The sequence below is a fragment of the Chionomys nivalis genome, chromosome 13 (assembly GCF_950005125.1).
Source record: "Chionomys nivalis chromosome 13, mChiNiv1.1, whole genome shotgun sequence".
NCBI classification, from domain to species: domain Eukaryota; kingdom Metazoa; phylum Chordata; class Mammalia; order Rodentia; family Cricetidae; genus Chionomys; species Chionomys nivalis.
Genome location: NC_080098.1, coordinates 11,546,386 through 11,574,048, shown reverse-complemented (window position 1 = coordinate 11,574,048; position 27,663 = coordinate 11,546,386). Strand labels below are relative to the sequence as shown.

The 27,663-nt window shown below is 41.6% G+C and overlaps 1 protein-coding gene across 1 annotated transcript in view; it reads left to right on the top strand.

Moving 5' to 3' along the window:
• Kiaa1217 (KIAA1217 ortholog) overlaps window positions 1–27,663 on the top strand; it is a 789,026-nt gene that overhangs the window by 161,275 nt on the left and 600,088 nt on the right. The window contains exon 2 of the mRNA XM_057787133.1: window positions 2,523–2,603. The gene's annotated coding sequence lies outside the window, so the exon portion shown is untranslated. The remainder of the gene's footprint in view (window positions 1–2,522; window positions 2,604–27,663) is intronic.

Sequence of the window (27,663 nt, the reverse complement as noted above, 5' to 3'; positions counted from 1 at the left end):
CAGTACTAATAGCCTCCCTCTTACCCATATGGGCGCAGCTTCTCCAGATTTACTCAGCTTTCCTGAGATAGGTAGATTACCAAATGATAATCTTGTCATAGGTTGCATCTGCTTGTTTGAGGAAATCAACAAAGCATGCAACTCCCCAACTTGGAAGAATTACTATAAGCTTCTGTGGTCATGAACTATTGAAGTAGAAGAGTAACGGGAGTGGGGGCTTGGAAAGCACAAAATGAGCATAGGAAAATGAACTATGCAACCTTACAAAGAGCAAAAATCTCATGGGGTCGGATGAGAGGACATGAATGGGCCCAGGATGAAACTGGATAAGAAACAGATCTACATACTTGAGGAGAAATGAAAGAGTCACCTTCTTGTGGTTAGATTTTGATCATGATCATGGCAGAATGAGAGAGCTCCTATCACTGGTAGAACTGGTCTAGACCAAGCACTTATGGTACTAGGTAAAGCACCTAATATGCACTTTGCTTACATGGTAAAAACTTACACGATACGTCATGCGCAGTTTCTATAGTTCAGTTGTCCTGGATGCTGTTGACACGAGTCAGATCCTTCTGTGCTTCCACTCTGACCCTGCCTCATCCTGATAGACTTGGATGCCTTAAGGCCCTCCCTTCTACCACATTCTGCTATGAGCCACCACGGGTTTGTCTGATAATCCATCCTTGAATTTTCCTTTTCTTATTAAATATTTTATATTTTCAGAGCAAAGATATCATTTTATTTACTTATATTTCAAATTCTCTCTCAGGGACTGGGGACAGCACTTCAAGCCTGTCTCTGCCGTTAGCCTACTCTAGAACTTTAGTTTGCCCATTCATTTTTCTTGGGAATTTCCCTCATTCTACGTTTATCCCTAGTGTGCAAGCATTTGAAATGTTTTGTTTTAAAACACCAGGTACTAGGACCCAACTACAACCTGGTAAGAGTTTGGGTGGAGGACAAATATCAGATTCTAAAATGCTCTGGAGCGGATTCCAGTATGAAGCCAGAAGGAAGCAATATTTCTCTTCGCGGGTTTTTGGATTTTGTTTTGGTGCCTCTACCAGTTGATACTTCAAATAATCCAGCAGAAGAAATGGTGAAATCACACACACACACACACACACACACACACACTTATTATTTATTCATTCATCTATCTATCTATCTATCTATCTATCTATCTATCTATCTATCATCTATCTTTGTAGGGAACAAGAGGGCAAGGGCCTGGTAAGAGGTAAATAATCAAAAGGGAAAGTGGCAGCATTGCTTTGAGAGCACATTATCACATTATGAAAATCAGCAGGCCTGAAGATCACAAGTTCAAATCCTTCCTGAGCTACAAAGCTAGTTCAAGGTCAATCTGGGTAGCCTAGTGAGACCATGTCTCAAAACTGAAAATAAAAAAGAGAATTGAAATATTGCTCAATGGAAGAGAGCATGCATTAAGCCCTGGGTTCCAACCCTAGAAAAACACACACACGTGTGCGTGCACACACATATACATATCACACACACATGCACACACACATACATGTGCATGCAGACATGCACACACACACACACACACTATTATAAGCAAAGTACAGGATGCTGTCTTTCCAAGCTATGCTGGTTGAATTCAATATTACTAAAGAGAAAGGCTGGTTGCTTTCCAGTTGAACAGGTGTTTCAATTTCTTCTACAAATCCAGCCTTGAAAATGTACCTCCAATGTCATAGTGAAAAGTTAAAAAGTTTGCTTTGGAGTCAGTATTGCTCGGTGGAGCTCTCTATGAAACTTGGGGCACACACATCTGTTAGAAATTTTGTCTAGAGTCTATCACGCTCATCTTCTCTTCGTCTCCCGCAATCTGCTTCTTCAGAAAGCATCTTGTAGCATGGAGTTGAAACCTACAGGTTAGGTCTTTTGCTTTGACTTTAAAAGTTTTACCTTTATTCCAAAGGAAAGGAAAAGATTGTGACTTAAAGTAACACAGGCTTGAGACAGAGATGCAATGAAATGCTCCGGCTTGATTTGACAACAGTCATGAAGGATGACTTATGATGGGGTAGGTTTGGGGTGAGAGGTAGCCAGTGCCGAGGAACTGGTTTCTGGGTCCTCAATCTGGAAACAAGCGTCACACTGCTGCCAAGTGGTTTGATCCTGTCAGCTTCTCTTAACCTTTAAAGTTCACTGCCATTTTAAAAACCGAGCGAGGAAATATGGTACAGTGGCCTCTCGGCTTCTGCTGTTTTCAGCTCATGTGTCACGGGCTGCTCTCTTCAGCTTACAAAGAACTGATGCCCCATTTTCCTCTTTAAGTGAGACTCTACTTTCTGAGACCTTGAGAGTGTTCACTGGCAAGACAGAGTGCCCACTGCCCCTCTCCCAGCAGGATTAGATCAAAGTACCTAGAACCCATGCTCCACCTCACTGTTGGCTTTAATCTCATGCAGGCTTTTCAATCGGCAGGAAAAACCTTATTCTCTGTGTCCTGGTACTATGCATTCATTTATTATTTCTAATTTCTCTAGGTTTCCTCCTTTCGGCCCTGGGTTTGACTTCTTCCATCCATGAGCAAAACTCTTTCTCCAGCACGGACTACTGACTATGGGGTAAGTGAACAACTTGGTAATGAAGATGCTTGTATTACCAGAGCATCTGCCTTGAGACCTTGATAGATTTTCTTGTAAGTTTTTTATAATTGTATTGATAGATTTAATAAGCCATATTTCTTTTGCTGTGTCAGATCTACACAATTGTCTCTTTAAATCAAGAAGTTAATTCTCTTTGATAGCTTTGGAATAAATCTACCATGTCATAGACTGTAAGAGATACAAATTGTATGAGATACAAACTGACACTCAAATATCAAAGAGGCTTTTCAGATCTCTTGTCTTAGTTGGCTGGCATCTGGTTTGTTATATGAGGAATAAACTGAGGTTCATAAAAGATTCATCCTGTGATGTGGATGCTCACAGCGAAGCATTTGCGGACACAGAGAAAATCCTGACTTTCAGCCACATCAAGACATTGGTTTTCTGCTGTTTCTTGTCAAATTCCTACAGAGGCACCACAGGAGCCAGACTGCCTGAGGCACACAGTTCACCAGCCCAATAGCTGGTACAGAGAAGCCTCCAGGTGGCACAGATGCACGTTGTCACAGAGAAGGTGTGCCAATGCCCTGTGCTTTTTCTACTCTCACAGGAAGTCTCTAATTGAAACAAAAAGACCCACTTAGCACATGACATTAAAGTGCACCAAGGCAAGAGAGAGTGAAGTGTATCAAACGGATCTGCTTTTCACCCTGCCCTTCATGCAGGGAAGTTTACCTGGGCACCATAATGCCATTTAGACTACTGTCAAAGCAGTGGATAGCATCAAACAGAGGTATTCCAACTTCAGGTTTGGTCAGTCCTTTCTTTTTGCTTAAAACAGCCAGGCCACTTTTCTAGGCTCATTTACACAATTTTTTTGGTTTTTCGAGACAGTGTTTCTCTGTGGTTTTGGAATCTGTCCTGGAACTAGCTCTTGTAGACCAGGCTGGTCTCGAACTCACAGAGATCCGCCTGCCTCTGCCTCCTGAGTGCTTGGATTAAAGGTGTGCGCCACCACCACCCGGCAACCACAATTTTATTTTTTTTATTTTATTTATTTATTGGGGGGGGGGTGTTAAGACAGGGTTTCTCTGTAGCTTTGGAGCCTGTCCTGGAACTAGCTCTTATAGACCAGGCTGGCCTCGAACTCACAAAGATCCTCCTGCCTCTGCCTCCCGAGTGCTGAGATTAAAGGCGTGCACCACCACTGCCTGGCTCACAATTTTATTTCCAGAGGGATTGTAGGCTAGCATATACAAGAGTGGATCATTGGATGAGTAAATTTTGAGTGAGCATCTACTCAGTTCATGTGATGGGTTCTCTTTCAGAATTGAGACTCTCTTGAGTATATATCCTAATGGAGGGACACAGTCAAGGAACATGTAAGTGGTTCTGGTATATTATAGCAGTAATAGAGTGCTTACCTAGCATGGGCTCAGGGCCTAGCACTTCCAAACAAAAATCTGAACAGTGTGTCAAGTGATGATAAATGTATTAGAGTCAAATAAATCCAAGAGCATGGACAAGTCCCACAGTGATAAGGAATTGTTTGAGCAGGGTATTCAGAGAAAATTTCACTGGGTGTACAGTATCAGGCAGTGGATATACAAAACTAAGAGCAAGAGGGTCATCTCTCTCAGAGAAAGTGATGTGGTTTGAATCTAGCAGAAGCGAGGAGCAGCAAGAGGTACTTGGACTATTTTGGAGATAGAAGCAGTGAGGATTTCTCTCATGTTGAAAATGGGATATTAGTGGGGAAATGGCGGAGATGATCCCAGAGTCTTTGAAGCTCACATCTGACAAGAGGAGTTCTCACATACTGAAACAAAGAAGACCTCAAGACCAAGAGTAGAGAGGGGAGAACTAGGGGTTCTGTACTAGAGCTATGAAGGTGGAAATATTTACTAGACATCCAAATTCAGAAATCAATCAGGAGGTGGGTGCTCAGGGGGAGGGTCTTTAACGAAGACACACAGTGGAGGGTGCAGGCTCTTGGGAAGCATTCACAGCTGAGGCTAGGTAAGAGCAAGAAGGCAGCAATTCTCTACTGCCTACCTTCTCCCTTAGACAGTGAATGTGGCTGGAGACAACAGAAATCATAAGCCAGATGGCAGGGCATCCTAAGGGGTACAGGAATGAGTGAGAACCAGTTGAGAGGAAAAGCTACAATGAGGCAAGAAGAAAATAATGGGGGTAAAAGTTCTGAAATCTAGATGCAGCCTGTTAGAGACAATGAAGTGATTAATTGTATCAAATGTCACAAGCAGATCCTATCAATGGGAACTGGGAATCTGCCACTTTACTTAGTCAAGTGATGTCCACTGTGAATTTGCAATAGCAGTATCAGTGCTTTAATAACCTGGCAGCTTGATGGGGTAGACTCAAGAAAGAATGGGAGAAGAGAGATCAGTAGGAACCCTGTTGTTTCAGTTCATCTGGTGAAGTTCTCAGTGAAAGGAAATATGTTGACTGAGTTTTCTGTCCTGCCCAGTTTCCACAATTGTTAACTCCCAAAGAAATCACACAGAGGTCTACATTAACTATAACCTGTTTGACCCATTAGCTCAGGCTTCTTATTAACTCTTATAACTTATATTAGCCCATTGTTCCAGTATATGTTAGCCACATGGCTTGATACCTTTTTCAGCGAGGCAGTCACATCTTTCTCCTTCTGTGGCTGGTCACGACTGCCGAGGAATGGGCTTCCTCCTTCCCAGAATTCTCCTGTTCTCCTTGACCCACCTCTACTTCCTGTCTGGTTGTCCCACCTATACTTCCTGCCTAGCTACTGGCCAATCAGCATTTATTTAGAATATAACTGATAGAATACAGACCATGGTCCCACACCACTGAAAATGGAGAAGAGAGGTTTATCAGGAGTTGTGGCCAGGACCAGAGGCTGTATTTTTCAAGGTGAGAAACACTGGTACATGTGCATGCTTTTGTAGGTAATCCAGTACAGCAGGGGCATAAATGACGGAGGAAGAAGGAAGAATTGGCTAATGATTGTACTGAGCAGAAAAAGGAACCTGGTGTGACTCTAGGTGGGAGAATGAGGTAGTGAAGACTTGACATAGGCCATTTGTAAGCAGGCAGATGTCAGCATAGAGGAGCTAGAAGACACTGTCTTGGAACTCCTTCCATTTTCTCTGGAAAGTGTCTCTGGGAAGCACATCTTCAGATAAAATAGGAGATATGAAGTAGGAATGTAGCTAATCAGCAAAGTATGAAACCCACTGCTATTGTCTGGATGGTAAATGGCCTCCAGAAGCCTATAGGTTAAAGGGATGGTCTCTAAACAGTACTAATAAAGCCCAGTGGAATCTTTAGGGGGTAGGACTTATTAAAAGTTCTTAGTTCATTTAAGACATGTGCCTTAAATGGTGTCTATGGGATCCTGATCTCTCCATTTCTCTCTCTGCTTCCTGCTTTCCGATGGGTCAGTTTTCTTTGACCCACATCCCTTCACTTCCCTTGGTATGCTCACCAGAGATCCAAAGTCCTGAAAACCACCAGACCTTAGACTGGAATCTCTGCAGTCATGAGGTAAATAGCACTTTTTGTAAGTCAGTTCTTTGAGTTTCTCACATTAATGAAATATGACTGACTAATACACACAAGGAAGAAAAATGAAAGATTAAATGGGTATAGAAAGTTTGTACAGTTGAGAGGTCAGAGGTCACAGCTCTGGCATGAGGTCAGCAGTCCTACGAATGTGTGCCAGCTACATTCGACTGCTTTCCTAGAACTGAAGAACCGAAGAGTAAGCATTGCCAGACGCAGGTTTGTGACTTTTCTGCCAAGTAAACAGAATGAAGAAAAGTGAACCCTAGACCTGAAGCTAAAAGCAATGGCAACCAAGTCATTTTAGTGATGAGCCTAACCAGAGATGTTAGCCAAGGGGAATGAGAGAGCGAGGACCATGCATAGTGAGAGGGGGCAGTGTTAACTCAGAGGAGGTCTGCAGAAGACCATGATGCTGAGGTTGCAGCTCTAGTCTTCCTTGTGGCATGGAACAACTGTCTATCTGGATAAAAAGTAAGCATATTCATTACCAAAGGCTGATCACACTTTGAATCTATTTAATTAAGTTTTCACCCATTAAAATTAGTTAAGCTGTACAAAACGACCACAGCTTTGAGCATCGCTATGCATTCTTTCACTTACAATCATGAAATGAATATATTAGTGAATAATCTAAAAACAATTAGTGATTGCTAGACTACATCTCAGTAATCCTTCTTCTCATCTAAAGTAATAAATGGTGAGAGACAGAATTAAACCATCCCTCTTTTTTGTCATCCCAGTGATCTGAGGAAATAGTGACAGACAACATAATTCGTATCGCTGCCTATCCTGGAAATCACTTTCATTTCCCTGAATTGCTGGAAAGGGATTTGCTGCAGTTAAGGAACTTTTCAAAATCTAATTGATCAAATTACATTACCTAAGACAGACGCCAAAGCTACAAAGTACTTGGCTCTGATACAATTCTGTCTAGTCTGCCTCAGACCTGCAAGAAGTGAACGGGGAGTTGCTGCCCAGGACCGGACATAATGACCTTCCATGCCGACATGCTAAGCTTTAGTTTGTGTGCGGGAGGGAATGTTTCATTTGTTTTCCTCCCTCTGTGCTCATCTTTTTTCTCTATTTTCCCATTATTTTTGGCATAGTTAACCAATAGTTGTAGGAGGTCATGAGTGCACACTGGATACCGACAGACCATAGCGGTGAGGAGTCTAGTCATAGTGACTGCATGGCTGGCTTTAGAAGGCCTTGTAGCCAGTTAACTGAGCCATAGGCAACTGCCTGGCTAATTGATTAAACTGTAGTTGATTAATCTGTTCTCCGTGCCTCGCGTCTACCTGTCTCTAAATTCTGTCTGATAGCATTACTGACTGAAGTTCTCAGAGTCTACTGCAGTTCCAGAGGCTATCGGAGTCACTGTTTGTTTTGGTTGGTTTTTTTGCTCAGACAAATTCTACTGATTGTAATTTGTCTAAGGAACTTTCATTTTAGCAACACCATTGAGGTTAAGTTTTAGAATAAATTTCAAGACAGAAGAAAGCAGAGTTGAAAAGGCTCTGGTTTTTAGGTGGACTTAATTCCCCGGGCAAAATGTCTGTGTTTGTGTCTGGTTCTCAGTTAGAAATCTGCAGCTTCTGTGTTTTTGCAGCTCCATTTCCTCATCTGTGTGACCAGCACATGTTTCAGATTAAATTAAAAGCCTTCACTTTCCTTCCTAAAGTTCTGAGGCCAAGAGGAGCCCAATTATTTTACTTTCAGATGTGATTAGTCTCAAGCCCAAAGGAGCCTTCTTTTGGCCTGGGTGTAATTACAAAGCTAATCCCAGAGAGACTGCATTTAACCCCTGCCTTCTGTCCTGCTCTGGGGCTTAGTGACAGGCCTAGGAACTGAGCATCCTAACAGCTAAGCAGCGTGGTTTCCTGTTCAAACTATGGCGAAACAGAGCTACCAGCAATCCTCAATTTTCAATATAGTGCACTCCTGAAAACATGAAAATCAAACATGGGAAAATTAAAACAAATATATATTACAATAGGCTCCTATTTCTACAGAGAACAAAATTAAATCCCAAAGGTCCTTTCATTAAGTTTCAGCATTTGGGGTGTGTCCCTCAACTTTGTTCTTTTCTTATTAAATACCTTAGTATTGATGTGTGTTCAGTGTAGGCTAGAGGCGTGATGTATGTGACATCATCATCCTCATCCATAGTATCACAGCTTCATTCTCCCTGTATTGCTATTAAGTAATCATGAACTACAATGCCATTTTAACATGTTCGCATCTACTGTTTCATGTAGGTGAAGATCCTAATGTCCTCTTGGCATCCTAGTTTGTAACAATTTTATTGACATATGCCCATCTAGTGATTGATTATCAATTGAGAAATCAATTGTCATGATAATTTAAAATAAAATTTGAAAAACTGCATTCTCACTCAAGGCAGCAAATGGCCTTCTCCAAAGAGTCATCCAGGCTCTGAAGACTAAATCTACTAAATCTCAGTGCTTGGATGTCTGTTACCTCACATCAAATTTAAGCATGTTGATATAGCCTGTTCTTTGTGAAGCATCATAGGGATGGGAAATATCTTCCCCTCCATATGTAAATAAATTAAAGGATGAAAATGTGGCCAATGCCATAATTTTCCAATTAATTGGAAAACACTCCATGAAACCTTGGCAGAAGCGAGGAGACAGAGCGACTGTTCACTGTGTTGGGAGTGCTGATATTTTTAGAACAGATTTCTCCAGGGATAAGTTATGTCCCTTTCCCTTCCAATGGCTTGCATTGCAGCACTGGCTGCTTTAGTTCACATTCCAGTCTTTAAAATCACAAATAAAAGGACCAAAGTCAGGTGTGGATACATTTCCTGAAGAATGATCGCTTCAAGAGCTAACCAAATCATCCTAGCGTGCACCACAAGCTGGCATTTCCATATATGATGGATCTGGTGGACGACAGTAGTCTACAGGAGTCTAAGGGTACTGAAAAGTCACCATTTCCCAGGCATGTAGCAGACAGCTTAACGTCACAGGGCAGTGCTTTACACATGCGTCTGATGACGCTTGTGTAAACAAACATGTCATGCCTCCTGTAGTTTCAAAGTTCAGCATCTACAGTAAGTGTATCCCTCTTGTTGAAGTATTCACTGTGATAAAACAGAACATACGTCAGCAGCAAGCTTATACATGGCATGTTTACAAAGTCTCTTGATACAGTCAAGAAACTGTCTGGTAGCTTGACCTAAGACATCATGATTGTGGAAGTATATTCTAGAATCTTTGGCCAGTGACATGCTACTCATGACCCACCTCTCAGGATATAGCTTGACTGGTAAGTAGTGCTTGACTGTGTACTCAATTACGGTCTTTGGGGACAGGGGAAACACTGTGCTAAGACATTGCTCAGAGGCTTAAGAGCTGAGTTCTAGATCTAGTCAGGGTCCCAAACATTCTTGGTCTGAGACCATACAACTTAAGGGGAGGGCATGAGACTAGATAATTGCTCAGATTACTAGCTTGCAAAGTTTGCATTGTTTTACACGAAAGATAGACTGCAAGGGATTTATTTTTGCCACATACCTTGAAAATTAAGTTTAATTTAAAAAAATCTCTTGCACTTAATTGTTGGTTCACGTATGCAAATTAGAAATGTCCATTGACTTTTCTGATGGACTAAAGCTCATTTTTGTAGATTAAAATTCTTTTAGCCTCCACATCCATTTATTTTTCTCAATTATTAGCATCCCTGATGAAAGTGGTATCTTAACATCAATGACCTGTGTTAGTACATCATCATAGCCTGGAGTTCACAGTTCATCATAGGTTTGTTCTCAATATTACTCTTTTTGTGGGTTTTAAGAGTGTGTACTTACATCATCCATCATTGCCATTCCATACAGAATAATTTTAATGCCATGTAAGTCTTATACTTGACCTGCTCTTTTCTCCCTCTCTCCCTCCCTCCCTCCCTCCCTCCTTCCCTCCCTCCCTAATAGTTGCTGGTGACCACTGACTTTAGCCTTTTCTAGAATGCATAGCACTGATATTATACAGTCTTATTACTGGATGTTATCACTTAGCAAACAAATCATCTCATGTCTTTTTATAACTGGATAGCAATTTCCTTTTAGTGCAGAATAGTATTTCCATGTCTGAATGTATCATAGTTTGCCCATTTACCCATTGATGGACATCTTAGTTGCTTCTGAGATGACAGTTATAAATAGGGCTATTATCAACACCTCATGCAGGTTTTTATATGGCCATGGTTTCTCAGCTCTTTTTTACATAGCAAGGAGTGTGAAGCCTAGATCACATGATGAGAGTATACTGACTTTTGTAATAAACAACCAGACTGTTGTCTTCCAAAATGGCTGCTGTTTTGAGCTCCCACCAGTCATGAGCAACGGTCCTTAATTCTCTCTGTCTTCACAGATGCTAGCAATATTGCTGCCTGTACCCTGGACTTTGTCTACTCTTACAGGTGTATGGTGCTGTCTCCTTGGTTAATTTGTGTTTCCCAATGTAATGTGGTTGGTATTCCTTTTACCCATTCTTGCAAACCCAGCTCTCTTTCAGAACATTATTCTGAAGCCCACAAATGTGTTCTTATCACATGTGTACAGAGAGACTGTGAACAGATGCATGACCACAGTGGTCATCTCACTAAAAGTAGCAATCTTAAATCTTGTACATCTTGAAGGGATTCAAGCATGCCCCCAATGGTCATGAGAAGTTTATTGTTAGTTTTGTGACTGTTGTTTGGCCTTTCTCAGCACAGCAAGCCAGCAAGTCACAGACTTAGTTCATGTCTTTCTTGTTTTTTCAACCAACTTAGCCAATAATCTACTGTCAAATCAATAATCTCAAGAGCACAATTATTTTTGAAGGTGGCCTGTTTCTTACCAGTAGCCAGCCAATATCCAAAGAAAAACAAAATTCAGCCACTGTAAAACATAATCTTTTGTTTCTCGAATTGTCTCACTAATTATCCAGTCACAGGCATTGCCAATGGTGGAATTAGTGTAGCTGTCCTCGTGGGCTCACGCTTCACTATGGATCCAGGCAGTTCTTCAAGCCTGGAGTATGTGCATCCTGCTCTGGGAATGGCACAGCCTGGCAGGTTCCCCAGCTCATGCCACTCACAGAGCAGTCGCTGGTCTCTCTCTGCAGCTGGTCATTATCACAAGTACATACGTTTCACCTCCTGGCCTGGATGTGTAATAGGCAGGACAACTGCTCTCCTCTCCTGTCCACTCCACCCAGTTCTCTCCTGGCCATGGTTTCAATAGCTCTTTCTAGAAAGAAACATTGATGATCACTCCCATCAAAGAAACTAAGTGTCCTTTGAGATTTATAGATCACAGTACACTTTTTTTTTTTTTAACAAAAATTCAAGATGTAGAAGATTTAAGCTTGCTACTTTTAGTGAGATAACCACTGTGGTCTTGCATCTCTTCACAGTCTCTCTGTACACATGTGATAAGAACACTTTTGGTCCTACTTTCCTAGCAACATACAGTAGAGCATCATTAATGATAGGAATCAGAGAACAGTGTGATGAGATAGGAGGGAAGAAAGTCACGGGAAAACTCTGTTTGAGTCATAGTTCCAAGCCACTGAGACAAGTCGCTCCCTTGCTCCTCGGTTCCTGGCCTCAGAAGCTAGCAAGCAAGCAGTGTTGCGCCCTCTAGAATCTATTTCTGCTACTACCTGAAATTACCCTTGGCCAATCCCTCTCCCATAGGGCAGCAGCTAAGCAGAACTTCCACATGGGGCCAGTGGTAGAGAGTGGGTTTGAAGTTGGGAGAACCCATTTAGGGAGAGTCTCTGGAGACTGCAATCCAGGGAACAAGTGCTCTTTTCTCCAACTCTTTTCCAGCATTGACCTTTGTCAATGTTAATATGTAAAACACACTAGATAATAGATACACACTAAATATTACACAAAATATGTGATACTTGTCTAAATGTCTGGGTTATTTCAGTCAGCATACTAATCTCTGTTTCCAGCCATTGCATTGAAACTGTTATAAATCCATTCTTCTTCGTGGCCTAATAAGATCCACTGTGCATATACAATATACGTAGACACATCCTGCATCCAGCTAGCTACTGCTGTAATCAGTCATCAGGCACCCAGGCTAACTCTGCGTCTTGATCGCTGTGAGTAGTATGCTTCAGGCAGCATGAGCATTTTGCATCTCTGTGGTGTGCTGACTAGATTCCTATGAGTATACGTACACACGAGTGGTGTAGATGGATTATTTTGTATTTCTTGTCCATAAAAATATGACTTGATAAAATATCAGTAGTTACTAAGGTGCTAGGAACTGGGATCTTTTTAAATGTTTTAAATTCTTCAAAAGATGTATAGCTAATATTTATGTCATGTTGACCTTTGAAATCAAATTCTCCAGTGATTACAACTGTAGAGGATACCTTTCCCCAAGCCTTATTTTGTGTATCTAGTCACAGAGTAAAATATTTGAGGAACTAAAATTAAATTGCTTCTAGTATCTACATGGAAAGCTCAGTGGTTAAGAACACATGCTAATCTTTCAGCGAGCCCAGTTCAGCTTCCAATACCCGTTTCAGGCCGCTCACAGCCACCTGGAACTCCAGCTCAGGGGAATCCAACTGTCTTTCCTGGCCTTTGAGTCCACCTGCACTCATATGGGTGTATCCACACAAAGACATACATGCGCACACATACAAATAATTTAAAAAAATATAAATACTTTTAGCTGCAGTCTCAGTTAGAGTCCCTTATATAACATACACCAGTATTTCCATACTGATTCCCGCCCCACCCCCATCCCCTGAAAGAATCCTCAGATCTCCACACTACCTGGTACAAATAGACATGCTATGCAAATGCACAGCACTGTTTAGAAAACAGTCAAGAAAAAAAAAACTTAATGTGTTCAGTACAGACTCAAGGTGGTTTTTAAAGTATTTTTGATTGGTAGTTGTTATAATTCACTGATAGAGAACATGCAGATAAAAAGAATCAACTGCATTGGGCAGGAATATTGACTGAGTTGGGAACCCTAAATTTTATATTTGAAATTGCTGCTATCTGGTTTTCTTAACTTGACCCCTTGAACTTCAGTTTGGGTAACTGTAAAAAAAAAAAAACAAACAAGCAAAAAAACTGAAATAATAACAGTATATGACAGTTTTTCTTGGTGAATGCGTGCAATAAAGTATGTCAAAGTATTTCCAAAAGATTTAAAGTATCCCATAAGTGTTTTATGTTTAGGACAAAACCTAACTGCAGGAAAATATGTTCTAGAAATGCTAGAGGAGCCATGGCGTTTGTTTCTAATCTCTAAATCACACTCTTTGGAAAATGTTCTATTCTGATGTTTTTACAGCAAAGAGTTATAAAAATATAAGAGGCAGGAGCAAGGGAAAGAAATAGGCACAGCTGCCGGCAACCATTAGGGTGAGTTAGAATGTGTGTGGACTGAGTGTAAGTGCTCCCCTGTGTGTCCTGGGGAGTCAGACCCACAGGCACAGAGGAGAAAAGCTAAAGTCCATCTGGGAATACTAAACCAATTCTGAAATGCTTTTATGGGCAAGAATCAGGTTATAAATGCTATTTATCTGCATTTGTCTTTTTGATCCTCTATTTTCTTAGTTGTTCTTGCTTGGTTTTTTTTTTTCCAATAAAACTCTAACTTTGGGGCATTGGATTCAGTTGTCCTGTGAAAGAAACCGAAGCTAAAACTAACCAAGAAATATTGTCTGTGACTTAGACATATTTCACCTTTAGAACATATTTTAAAAAAATGCTCAGTTATTGACCAGGGTGAGCTATCGCTTTCTTACTTGATAGTTTCCTCTGTGATTTCATGTCATCAGATTTTGTGGTGACGCGCATGTGAAATGTCCTCCATAAGGTAAGGTATTTAAACCCTGTCTCACTTGGTGGCCCTACTTGGGTGGTCATGGATCTTTGCGGCACAGCTTGCCTGAAGGACTCATGACACTAGCGTGGCCTTTGAGGGTTTGCAGCCGCATTCCACTTTCAGTTTCCTCGCACTGTTTTATGTTTGTGCCTGAGCTTCCTCTCAGGCTGCCTGTTGCCATGTCTCTCTCAGCGTTATGGACTCTCCCTCTGGAGCCATAAGCCAAAATAAATTCTGTCTTCTGCAAGTTACTTTTGGTCATAGTGTTTTATCCCAGCAAGAAACAAGTGACTAATACAAGTTTTATACAATTTTAGTACAACTTGGGGAATTTTCTTCATAAAAGGAACATTATCTGCATATGGAAAACAATTCATAAATACTATTTTTTTTATCAGGAAAATAAAACAGGATAAAAAACCAGAATGTAACCCAGGTTTGCGATTGTTTGGAGAAGCTTCCCAAACATTTCCACCTATGGGATAGCCAGGCTAGATACAGGGAGCTTCCTCTAAACTCTGAGGCATTTTCCAAGGCTGACAGCTGCCTAGCTGCCTGACATTGAACCTTGGGACAAGCTTTAAGAATTTATACCCCTTCTCTAAAAAAAAAGAAATAGAAGAAAGAAACAAAAAGAAAGGAATGAAGGAAGAGAGAGAGAAGACAGACAGAAAGAGAGAGAGAGAGAGAGAGAGAGAGAGAGAGAGAGAGAGAGAGGAAGCTGTTGAAGAGAGTCCTTAAAAACCATGACAAAGCTTGGCAGTGGTGGCACATGCCTTTGATCTCAACACTAGAAAGACAGAGGCTGGAGGGTGCCTGTGAGTTCATTTGGCTTACAGAGTGAGTTCTAGGAGAGCCAAGGCTACACAGAGACACCCTGTCTTGAAAAACCAAAACAACAAGCAAGCAAGTAAACAAACAAACAAAAAACTATAATAAAGATGCTGACATACAGCTCTTCACAACGGATACTTTTGGAAGGGGGCGGGGGTGTACTCAGTTTTCTTTCTTTCTTTTTTTTTTTTTTTTTTTTTTTTTTTTTTTTTTTTTTTTTTTTGATTTTTCCAGACAGGGTTTCTCCGTAGCTTTTGGTTCCTGTCCTGGAACTAGCTCTTGTAGACCAGGCTGGCCTCGAACTCACAGAGCTCTGCCTGCTTCTGCCTCCCGAGTGCTGGGATTAAAGGCGTGTGCCACCACCGCCCGGCTGTACTCAGTTTTCTTGAAGCGACTAGTCACTGGAAGTTTGACCTTGCTCCAGTGAATATATGAGCAATACCAATTGGACTTTGGAAATTTCATTTTGTTTGTTTGTTTTGGGGGAATATGATGGAGTACAATTGTACAAAATTTCCAAACAATTAATAAAATATTAAGTTGCAGGGAAGAGGGGATATAAACATAACTGATTTGTTTTTAACCAGTAACAACCAGAATGAATGCGGAGACTGAAATCAGCATGCTCCTATCCTCGGTCACCTATGTATTGTTCTGCACACACACACACTGGGAGCCTGAGCAAAAATCTTGGAGGGAGCGTGTGCTTAAACTTCTGACTGCTTTCCCAGGCTCGGGCAACTCTCTGCTCCCTAGGATCAATCCAACTAAGGTTCCCAAGGCTTCAGCTACCTCAAATTTGTTGGTTTGCTTTGTCTGCTTAGGTCAGAAGAACTGCTGGGCTTAGCTTGGATTGTGACCCCTTTGCCAGAGTCAGGACACAGTCTCTAGACAGAATTCCCAGAGAACTGTGGGTCTCAGCTTCTGAGATTCTCTTCTCTGAGTACCACATTCTTTTCTGTAAAGTTTGTCTTTAAAATGTATTTTATTGTGTTTTACCTGTGTGTATGTCTGTGTACTATGGGTGTGTAGTGCCCACAGAGACCGGGGGGGGGCATTAAATACCTTGGTACTGGAGTGACAGCTGGTTAGAAGCCACCTGTGGGTGCTGGGAATTAGCGTCTTTCCTCTCAAAGAGCACCCAATGCTCTCAGCTGCTGAGCCATCTCTCCAGCCCCAGCATTGCAACCTTACGCTTCCTGCTGTCCATTTCCTAGAAATTATTTTCTCACCTTTTTTTGTCCAGTTGCTATGTTACAAGGTCCAGTTAAGTTCCCTAATTTATTTTCATATATTCCTTTAATCCTTTTATTTTATTAATTCTCATGTATTCATCTTCTTGTTACTTTAATTTTTTTTAATTCTCAGGACTCTTGAATTTTATGCTCAGGAATGAGAAAATGTATTTCTCTCTGAATTTTTGTTTCACTTTAAAGATGAAAACCACAGAAAATACCCACTTAAAATGTATGTTTTGTCAAGATAAATATTTGTGAAGTTTTTAAGAACATCAGTGTTTCAGCTCATAAAACTCTAAGTCATTTATATGAAGTATTTATAAAATTTTATCTAACTATATATCTCAGATGTATAATTAGTATTAATTTATATAATCTTCACATAGTTGTATACTCATGAATTTATTCCTCTAATGACAAAAACAAAAATAACAAATACCATTGCTTTATATGTTATTACATTCAGGGAAACAAACAGGTTCCCTTTTCTGAGTCTCAGTCTCATTGATAAAATAATTTAAGAACAGACTCAGAAGGAAACTCTAGGATCATTTTGGTAGGATTTGAGATAAGAACAACAAGACAGGAAGGAGTAAATCTCAGCAGTTTCCAAGAGGATGGAGATGGAGAAGAGGGAGGGGGAGAGAGAAAGGGAAGGAGGAGAAGGGGAAGAGATAGAGGAACAAAACATGACTTTTGGAGGTAGGATCTAAGAAAGTCAAGCAAGTTCAGCAATAGAGGCTGGCTAGCAGCTGCATGGAGAAAATAGGGGCACTTCTGGGAAAGCCCATTGTGTCTGCCAGGGAAAGCTTTTGGCTACTGTCTGGAAAAAGAGAAAGAAAGAGGAAAAGCATTACACATTCTGATTTATAACTCGGAAACATAGGCAGTCTCAGCAGTGCTGCATGGACAGCGCTGTAAGTGGGTAGGCTGGGAGGAGGGGCTTCTGGGCAGGATGAATGCATTGTCTCATTATGGAAATAATTATCCCTCCCATCTCCTTGGTGTGTTTTCAGGTGACTGAATTTCCTGAAGTGTAATCACCTGACCAGGTGAATAACAGCCATGGCTGGATTAACTCTTAAGTGAGAAAACGATTCTACATAATGTTCTTATCATTGGAGCAGATCAGAATGTCATGTCTCTACCCAGGCCAGAGGTGGTACTCAGTTTTAATTATTTTGACCAGGAGGAGGTAACTTTCCTTAATGTGCTTCAACAAGGCTATGATACCTCCACCTCTTCATGTAGTAGTTTAAATCCTAAGGGGCAGTTGAGATGTTTCCCTTTCTTGTGTTTCCTGGGAAACAGGAGGTGGATTCCAAAGACAATCATAAAAGAAGCATCTATGTTCAATGGCATCCAAGGCTGCTAAGCCCCAAACTTTATACTATACATATTTTCTAGCCCTTTGGTGTTTAATGTCTTGAAAGTATATTTTATTCACCTCAATGAACTATTAATCAAACTCTAAAGAGAAAATCCTAATTAAAGAAAATCTAATTTAAAACGTTCTTTAATTAGATAACCGTTGCCTTTCAGGTAATATATGAAGAGGTTCCTTTTGTGAAAGCACAGGTAGTAGTTAAGCAAGCAATACTTTCATGAGACTTTCCTTAGCCTCTTTCTTCTAATTAATGGGAATGAAATTATTACAGGAAGCTGGAGAGCTGTGTCTAGATCCCAGAGACATGTGCCAGAAAACATTTTGGTTGAGTTTATGGGATGTCTCTGATAACCAAGTGAGTTGTATTTTGTAATATGCTCAGTGTATGTTTGTAAGTAAGCTGACTAACTTTGGCCTCTCGAGTGACAGGAGCAGCCTTTGAATTAAGAGTTATTAATGACAGCCATTAGCATCAGCTATGGCTTCCTCCAGGGAAGAGAAATCTCACAGACAATTTGCACAATGTGCCTTATTTGTTGTGGAAATAGCATGGCTTTTCATAGCATAGCTTACTTGTAAATTTTATTGAAGAGTCACACATTGGAGAGGCTCATTGTTCTCTATAATAAATAAAAGAAATGAAGTTTTGGTTGAGAATCTTGATAGAATTGAAAAAAGAACTTACAATATACTATGGCATCATTAAAAAAACATGAACTTGTAACAAATGAAATGATAGCCTTCCCTCTTCCTCCTGGCTGATTTACAGAGCAGAAAACATAGCATGGCGTTAAAGTTAAAGTAAACTTCTTCAAGTTACTCTTGAAGTTACTCTTGAAGAAGTAAAAGAAGAGCCAGCTGCAAGTGGCTTCATATTTCTCTCTTCCATCTACAGGATCATTTTTATCTGTTTTCCAAATGGCTTTTATGGTTTCTGATCATTCATAATCACTACCCACAAAGCTCAATCAGCACTAGATACATCTCTAGATTTTACTCCAGTTGGTAAAGTGAACTGCAGAGAGTTTGCCCATCTTCTCTCACCGAGACTATTAGAGCACATTCTAGCTGCTGTACCGAATTCCTCCTGCTCTTTTCTCCCCTTTCTTCCTCTAGCCTCACGTCGGTGGAGTCATCACCTTGCAGTGTCTTAGCTGCAGGCTGTGGATGATGATCTTACTTCTGACTGTTCTAGGGTCATAGCTGAAATTTCACTTTGACTTCTTAATGTCTGTGGCAAAAGTTACCGTTGGGGGATTTGTCATAGTGGGGACATTACAGGAAGAATTTTACAACTCAGATTTCACTCCTAAGAGATTCAGGAAAAAGATTCTCTTTGGAGTCTGATGGAATCCATGGGTGACCAACTACAGTGGTTTTTGACTTTTTTAAGATTGAACTATGTTCTCTTATCAGTGTTACTTTAAAATTCTACACATTTTTCCCAGATTTACTTTTTGTTTGATTTTAAAAGTTGGGCCATGTGAAAAGAGATCTTTTATGGCGATAATATAATTAAGGATAATGGTGATTTATTCACACACTTGAGTTCTGGATATTAGAAGCTCTTAGTACACACTTTGGAACTCTTAGATTTAAGCTGGTGGCTGGCCTCGGTCTGCTTGGAGACAGCTCTAAGTGAAATGCTAGAAAGAAATATTACTACATTTGCTTAATAATACTTTTGAAGTAAATAATATCCTTCTGAAAGGCCCAACTTGCAAAGCTCCCAGATGTTTATGCAGGTAAATCCGTCTCCGAGGGTATTGGGACTGCTCTCTTGGTAGAGGTGAGTACTGATCCGATGCTGCACCCTAGCAACAGAAACAAGTTTGGCAGAGGCTTTAGCAGCTCACCAAGTAAGGCAGGTGATCTTGAGGTCCCCATCAATGTCTTTAGTAATAACTTTGTGTTGTAAATCAAGATGGAAATCCATTTATTCTTTATCTGATAGTCCTGTTTGGTGTCATCATTTGAATTTCCCTCTTGGACTAGCAATATTAGACACTTGTGAGGTGTCCTCAGACCTTCATCTGTGTACCACTACATATGCTTCCAGTTTAAAAAATAATAATCTCATTGCCAAATGTTGCTTTCAGTTTTCCCTTTGGTTAGCCTCTGCCTCACTCTCTGGTGATGGCTCTATGTTGAACTATTATCTCCTGAGGTTGTTGATGCTCACTGTTGTAAGAGGTGTTCAACAGGGGCTTCTGGCTTACCCCTGCATGGTCCAGGAAGCCCCATTCCTGTCTTTCTCCAAACCCCGCATGCTCAGAGGGTTTCCCAACAAACAAGAGGTGCCAAAAGTCCAGTTCCACATTGTTGACAGTTTTTGTAGCAATTTGATAGTCAGAACGTAGCTGAAGACCCCTATGTATGCCCTGCGGCTCGGACATCACTTTTTCTACTGTCACATTGTCCCATTGGTTTCTTTAATGTTTCATATGGCCGGGCGGTGGTGGCGCACGCCTTTAATCCCAGCACTCGGGAGGCAGAGGCAGGTGGATCTCTGGGAGTTCGAGGCCAGCCTGGTCTACAAGAGCTAGTTCCAGGACGGGCACCAAAGCTACAGAGAAACCCTGTCTCGGAAAAAAAAAAAAAAAAGTGTTTCATATGGAACATCGCAGATGCTTGTGATTTATAAATATCTCATTATGCATGTCAATTCTCCTATAATTTTTAATTTAAGATATTTTTAATTGTAACAAAATGCACATGATATAATTTCCCATTTCAAATATTTTTTAATGTTTAGTATCAAACATATGCCTTGTTACATCACCCTTCTCCAAATATTGTATTTTTTTCCTTCTTACAAAATGATGTCATATCCATTATTACTCTAAATACTTTGTACAACTAGAACCACAGGAGATTTGCCTTTCTGTCATTGTTTTATGCACAGCATCATGTCCTCAGACTAATCTCTGTCAGAGCATACGTCATACTGCCTTCTCATTGTGGGCTGTGTGCAGCCTTCTTTTGATGGAGTCAGTGGTCTGCTCGAGGTCTACAACAGGCTAATGAGTGTAGCTATTGCTGATTATTTCTTGCTGTTGCCAATCATTCCATTATATCGTCATTCTCTAACTTATCTCTCCATTCGGGTTTCTGGCTGGACTTTTTTCATTGTGGCATGGGCAACTCGTTGGTAATGTTGCTGAAACAACCTTGTTCATGCTGTCTTCTTCATAATGTATGTACCTTTGCAAGAGTTTCCTGAAGTGTGACAATCTCCCCAGGGAAAAGCACTGCATCCTGCTACTGTTTGGGGTATTGGTAATGGAGCATCTGGATTTTACTACTCTCAAACCAGGGATAAAATGTAACATAGTTTCAGTCAATAATGAATTCTTTGCCATATCACAGAACACAGAGCATTGGCACAAGTGATAACTGGATGTTCAAGTAGGTGAGAAACAAACACTGAGAACTCCCCTTTAAAAGTGTGTTTGTAACACTCTGTGAAAAGACTCTTGCCCCACCATGCTTAGAGCACTACAGTGAGATAAGGAGACATACTTGTAACCCCAAACCTGCCCATCAAAGATGGAAATTGCATCTCCCTCTTAGAAATGGTGGTGGAGAAAAGTGTGATTCACTGAGTTCTCATGGACAGTGTGCACTTGACCTGTGCTTTTATGGCCACCCTTCTCTAAGTGACCATGCCTTGCCTTTAGGAAAACTCTGGTGTTTTTTTTAGATGGCAGCAGCCTCGTGGAAAGGCATGACTGGGAGATACTATGGATGAAGACCCTGGTTAGATCAGGGCTTGATTTAAATCTCAGTGATGCTATGTCTAATGGCCATGTATTGATATGTTCTAATGGCCATGTATTGGTATGCTCTAATGGCCATGAATTGGTATGTTCTAATGGCCATGTGCTGATATGTTCTAAAGACCATGTGTTGATATGTTCTGAGCTCTTCTATTCTATTTGCTCAGCGGCAAAAGAAGTTATTTATGCACATAACCACTTTCTATGAGGAGGAAAAAGAAAAAAAGTCACAAAGTTTCTGTGGGAATTACATAGAAGGTGTTTAAATTTTCAAAACTACTTTGGCGATTGTTAAGTTTATTTTCAAAAATCATAGTTCACTTGGCTTTGGGCCATCATGTTTTGTTTTGTTAAAAGGATTGAATACTTACTTCATATTGGCTAGAAAAGCTTCCCACAGATTATTGCCTCCAATTGATATTTGCCACACATTTATAAAGCAGTTATAATTACCTTCCAACTGATAATGTTTAGGAGCAAAAATGCTGAGTAGCCAGTTCAAGATCCCATAGTTAGTAAGCAGGGAAGCAGTGCTGGGGCTGAGTTTCATTGTCACCTCTGTCCTAATGGTTTTTGCTGTGTTATATGTCGCAATAAACAGGCCAAAGTTCTTCACCACCATGTTCAACTCGACTGGCTTTACGTCTAACACATCTTCACTGCTCTCGTCTAGACAACAAAATACACTGACGTGAAGGGAGCTGAAGCCTAAGCCCGAGAGCTCAAGCACACACTCGTGTACAAAGGCTGCAACGTTCAGAGACATCCACATCCAAGATTTAATTTGCCTCTTAGGACTGAATCTCTAAGGGATCTCCCTTCTCCAATAGTGACTTACCGTTAATCAACTACACAGAGTTATGAAGGAGCTGATGTGTTTTTCCTCAGAATCCAGAAGGCAAAACCAAGCGTGAAAATACAACTTTAGATAAATGTATAAAGTTTTGAGGCAAATGATGTGTGGTCTCTGCTAGCATTACTTTTCTCAGCTCTCTCTCTCTCTCTCTCTCTCTCCCCCCCCCCGAAAGACCCCCGGAGTGGGAAGACTCTCACTCAAGTCTCGGTATAACACGACCCCCCAGGAACTCATGAGAGATCCTTGCTGCAACCACACAAGGTTTATTGACAGGACAGGAACCAGTGCACTGGGGCCAAAACTCATTTCCCATGCAGGTGTAGAGTTTGACCCCGAGTAGCTGAGAGAAGGGGTATTTAAGGGAAGAAACCACAACCTAGTAATCCAAAGGGGGTAGGGAGGGTGTCATTGAAAAATTCCGAAAATACCAGTAATAATCACAAAGGGGGTAGCTCCCTATTTCTCAAGATTATAATCTAACTTTATGGTCAGCTAGTTCCTGGAATAGTCACTGAACCTGCTAACCTAGATTTTTGGTTCTTCTCCCCTTGCTAGATTTTTTTTGGCTCTACTCTTTCTGCTAGAGGTTTCTGAATTTATCCGGGTCTTTCACCCCCCTTCTTTTCTCTCTCTCTCATGTGTGTTGATAACAACAGCCTCACCTGTGGCCATGAAATTTCCCAGAGAAGGAGCAAGAAGCTGGCTGGTTGTCAAGCCTCCACCACTGCTGGAAACACCACACAATATACCTCACCTCCTGAGGGCCCAGATGAAGCTGCCTGTTTGAGATAAAGTCTTTATGTATCATGAGCTTATGCATATGCAAGAAGTAGAGTGTAGATGTCATGCCATGCTGAGTGCCATAGCCAGTTCTGAGCAGTACTTTAAATATAGCATCAGATGGTAGCAAGGCTGTGCACATTGCAAAGCAGCACTAACCAGACCAGCAAATCACATTGTGCTTATTACAGTTTCATTTTGCTGGGGCCAGCATGTGCTGGGGTGTTACAATTGGGGGCCTTGAGTACCAGCCTCAGTACCCCCCAGGACTCAGAACTGGATGTCTATGGCAGGCAAGGATCTTAGGGTAAAAAATTAACTCAAATAGGTTACCTCTGCATCTTTACTTTTCATGCAAGGGGAAAAAAAGAAGTGAAGAGGATGCAGAGGAGAGGAAAAATAAGAAGAGGAAGGAAAGAATAAGAAAAAGAAAGGAGAGCAAGGGGAAGAAGCAGACATAGCAAAGAGAAGAATAAGTAAGGGCTGATCTCCCTGAGGTTTTAGTTTTTACAGACACAGTTGGAAAATTCCATAGTCAAGGACAATGACAATATGCATATCAAAAATCGCAAAAAGGGCAGGTAGAACCTGACAAAGCAATAATCTGGAACAGGTGACCCAACCCAGGAAAGAGCCAGCGTTCAAGGGGAAGTATTTGACATTCCAAACCACTAGATAAAGTTACTCAACGTCCCTGAATCCTGGATTCACCCATTCTCCTCCTCTAATTTCTTTGGTGATAACCAGCTTTGGGGATGCCCAGATTTGTTTGTTAGCAAAGGTAGAGCATGCTGCCTTATTGCTTGGTGCTTGTTTAGTATAGAAATTTCTATGTGGTCTGTTAGCAGGTAATTTTGTGGTATTGACTCTATGTAAATTTGACTGCCAGAACAAAGAATGAATGCCATTGCTCCAAGGCCTTCTGGTGTTGGGGGAATGGAGCAAAGTCATTCCACTGCCTGTGCAGAGGTTACACTGCTGAGGTGTTCTGGGAATGAGTCTCATTTTGAATGGAAAACATGGCTTCACAAGGTTTTTACAGATATAACAGTGAATTTTCCAAAAGACAAGTGCTCCCATAGCTCTAGAAAATGGGTTGTTCCATGTGGACAGGTGCATAGACACTTCCTGTGGATCTGCCTATTGGTCTGTGGGCTCCATCAGGTTACAGCACAGTAAGACTAAGACAAGAGAAGAGAAAACCCTAGGAAAGCTGCAGTCCGGGTGCAGTGACTCAGTGGTCCCCGTTGTCTGCCAAAGGGGTCTATAAGCTCAGCTGTCATCAGGAACAAGTAGCACATAGGTTAGATCATGCTGTAGGAGGCAAATGCGAGGGCAACAGACCTACTGAGGACAAATAGAATCACCTCTCTAAGAAAGAGAAGCCTTGGGACCACTAGAGGTTGTTAAGGACCAGAGCGAACTTAAGGCATGGTGGAACTTTAATTCTGAGGCAAAATCAACTAAAACTCCTTTCAACTCCTTTGCACAATTTTAAAAGAACATATGTGCCTTGTGCCAGTGAGGTGGCTCAGTGGGTAAAGGTGCTTGCCCACAAGCCTGACATTCTGGGCTCAATCCTTAGGACCCATATAATCAAAAGGACAGAACCAACTCACACAGCTTTATTGTCTGACCTACACATACACATGTCGACCGCCTTGGTGGGTCATTAGTCTAGGGTTTGTAACCCGCCTGGCTGGTCAGTTATTCCAGGGTCCCGGAGAGGTACTATCTGAAAAACATGGGTAAGAGAGAGGAAGGAGGCCAAGCAGAGTTCTTGTCAAAGCCTCCGTTTTATTAGCAACATGGTTGCAGCTTATATAGCCCCTGGATGAGGAGCTTGGGGGGCTGGGACACGGGATCTTGCCGCGTGGTCCACATCGGTCACATAGGCCAAGAGATCATGATCGGCCAGGTGGCAATTCCTCTGCCAGGAGTTCACGAGTTGACACACCTAGTTCTCTAGATAGTTTGGAATGTGAGGCGGGTTCCGCTAACAGATAGCTCTCTATTAACAGTTAATTTGGGTGTGGGATAGGCTTTGTCAATAAAATAATTCTCAATACAATTGGGAAGTGGAGCCCTCTGCAAACTCCTCAGAGCAATGATCCCTATAATAATTTGGGGGGGGGGGGAATGGCTCCTGACATATCCCCCTTCCTTTTATAAAGGCAGGCATCTATCAAGTGGAGGGCACCAGGTCAGAGTCGAACCCTGGTGTCAGATCTAAATGAGAAGGGACTGGGAAAAGGAGGGACCCTCCTCTTGAATGGTGGAGCAATTTACCTCTCCTGGGAACAGAGGGGTGCCTTATGAATCTTAGGTCGAGTGGGGACATGGTCTTTTTCCCCCTTACCCGTCCTCGGGTTCCCAGGACGCTGTCTTAGGTTGGGGGATGTCCTGCCACAAGTCGCCCGTCCTTGGAGCTCCTCAAATAAAAGGTATCTAGCAAGACCTAATGTAAGCAGGTCTTTGACCACAGGGTTCCCTGTCTCAGGCTATGTGGAGGGCGATCCTCGCCTGGCATCATGCCATGTTGAGTCGGCCTGTATAGCCTCTGTATGATGTGCTGTTCAGGGGAGGACTCCACAATACTCCCGTCATTGGGTCTCTGTGTGAATCATTAATGAAAAGACTGTGAGGAGCTCCTCAAATAAAAGGTATAATGATATAATTTGGGCACCAATAGCTCCATCTTCCAGACAAGAAGAAAGGGCGTTTTCCAAACCCAGTATTCACCTTTTAGTCTGGCCTAAGGTATATCCTCCTTCCTAAATGCCTACTCCACAATAAGATTATGAGTGCTGCCTGCCAACAATTAGGGCAGTGTAACATATGCATTAAACTCAAACACTTTACAGCATGTGTCAAACTTTTTCCAACATCTATAAGCAGTTACAAATATCATTAGGTCAATTCCAGTGAGAGTACAATGACAGACATTGTTGTTATCAAATACCACCAGTTCCAGTCTCTGAGCAACAGTCAAAACCCCAATCTTCCCCCTTCTTAAGTGAAGAGGGATTAATATTTTAATTAAAATAACTGTCGACCACCTTGGTGAGTCATTAGTCTAGGGATTGTAACCCACCTGGCTGGTCAGTTATTCCAGGGTCCCGGAGAGGCACTATCTGAAAAACATGGGCAAGAGAGAAGAAGGAGGCCAAGCAGAGTTCTTGTCAAAGCCTCCATTTATTAGAGTCATGGTTGCAGCTTATATAGCCCCTGGATGAGGAGCTTGGGGGGCTGGGGCACGGGATCTTGCCACGTGGTCCACGTCAGTCATGAGGTCGTTGGCCAGGAGTTCACAGGTTGACACACCTAGTTCTCTGGATAATTAGAGTGTGAGGCAGGTTTCACTAACAGATAGCTCTCTATTAACAGTTAACTTGGGTGTGGGATAGGCTTTGTCAATAAAACAATTCTCAATACAATTGGGAAGTGGAGCCCTCTGCAAACTCCTCAGGGCGATGATCCCTATAATAATTTGGGGGGGGGGGAAATGGCTCCTGACATACACACACACACACACACACACACACACGAATAAACAAGTAAATTAACTTTAAAAATAAAAATGAACACATGTTTCTAGGAAGATGGTGTCATAGCTCTCTACTTCTTATAGTCACATGATTTTTTTTCTTTTAACAGAATTAATTTTTACCTTTAAGAGTACAGTAAATCTATGTGACACTTGAAACTTATAGAAAGCATGATTTTATTGTAAAAATCCCCACGTTCTAATGCAGATGATCAAGAATGACTGCATGACTCTAAGCTGAAATCTCAAGAAAGTTATGCCCAGAAGGCTGTAATGAGGCCATGGGCTAGGTGAAAGATTTATGGGGTAGGTGACCCTGGCAGGTCCCACGTCTGGTGGGAGACAGCAGATAGATATGCCATGCATAAGAGAGCTTGGGTGTAGAGAGTTTATTCAGTGGGTATTGGGAGGGCATAAGGGTAAGGGGGCATGGAGGGAAGAATGAGAGAGGAGGGCAGAGAGAGAGAAAAGAGGAAAGGGGCAGGTGTAATAATCTGAAGCCCCACCTATTCTCTCCCCCTTTTTGCTGAGGCAGGCAGATCTTCCTTCCTGCTTGCACACTGTCTTCCTTTCGAAGAGGCAACTTATGCCTCTCCTTACTACTTCTCCCCTTCCTCCCTCTGTCTGTCTGTCTGTCTGTTTGTCTCTCTCTCTCTCTGTCTCTCTGTGTGTGTGTGTGTGTGTGTGTGTGTGTGTGTGTGTGTGTGTGTTTGTAGGCCAGGTTGGCCTTGAACTCATAGAGATCTGCCTTCCTAGTGCTGGGATTAGAGGCGTGTGCCACCACCGCCCAGCCTTTTCTAATGAGATCTATCTTCCTCCCTAGTCCCTTACTTCATCTAACCTCTGTGGGTCTATGGATTGTAGCTTGGTTACCATTGACTTTACAGCTGATATCCACTTTAAAGTAAACACATATCACACATATCTTTCTCAATATGGGTTGCCTTACTCAGGATGAATTTTTTTTCTAGTTCCACCCATTTACCTGAAATTTCATGTCATTTTTTAAATCACTGAGTAATATTTCATTATATAAATGTACTACTACATTTTTTATCCATTCATCTGTTGAAGGAAATTGGAGTTGTTTCTATTTTTGCTATTATGAATAGAGCAGCAATGAACATGACTAAGCAGGTATTTCTGTGGTGTGATGAAGCATCTTTTGTTTATATGACTAAGAGTGATGTAGCTAGGTCTTGAGTTAGATT